The following is a 641-nucleotide window of genomic DNA, read 5'->3' as shown; positions in this document are numbered from 1 at the left end:
GAGGGCACATTCCGTTCGATGTACTTGCCTCTTCCTCTTCATCATTATCAACTTTTTTCTCATTCTTTCTCTTATTTTAAACATACTCTAATAGAACTAAATAAATTACATGCGCAAATGAGCAAGGTGATCGATACAGGGTGTGTCTGCATCAGTGATGTAATAGTAAATACTAATAGTCTAATGGGAAGTTCTGATAGTTTAACAATACGTTCCGATAATGTAGTAATATGTTCAGTGGCTTGTTAATAGGCAAAAGTTGCAATAGATTGCTTGTAAGTTCTAAAAGTCAAATAGCTCTGTAAGTTCCAATAGCTTACAAGATTTAGTTCCAAAAGTGAAATGACAAGTGCCAATAGTGAAATAATTAGTGCCAATAGTGTCACAATAAGTTCCAACAATCTAATATTCAGTTCCAGCGGTTTGATACTGAGATACAGAAGTTCAGTATTACGTGTCAATAGTATAATAATGTTTATCGGTGGATATTGCTATCTCCCATTGCTGAAGGAGGTTCGATGCACAGGCTAGAGGGTGGAGCAGTGTTGATACAGCTGCAATGAATATTTCATAGTTTGGTCCGATGTCTCCTGGGTATTTGGATAGGCGCTGAAGATATTTGAAACAATACGAATATATAC

Source organism: Penaeus monodon, chromosome 24 (genome assembly GCF_015228065.2).
Source record: "Penaeus monodon isolate SGIC_2016 chromosome 24, NSTDA_Pmon_1, whole genome shotgun sequence".
In the NCBI taxonomy this organism is placed as follows: domain Eukaryota; kingdom Metazoa; phylum Arthropoda; class Malacostraca; order Decapoda; family Penaeidae; genus Penaeus; species Penaeus monodon.
Note: the sequence above shows the minus strand (reverse complement) of the source record.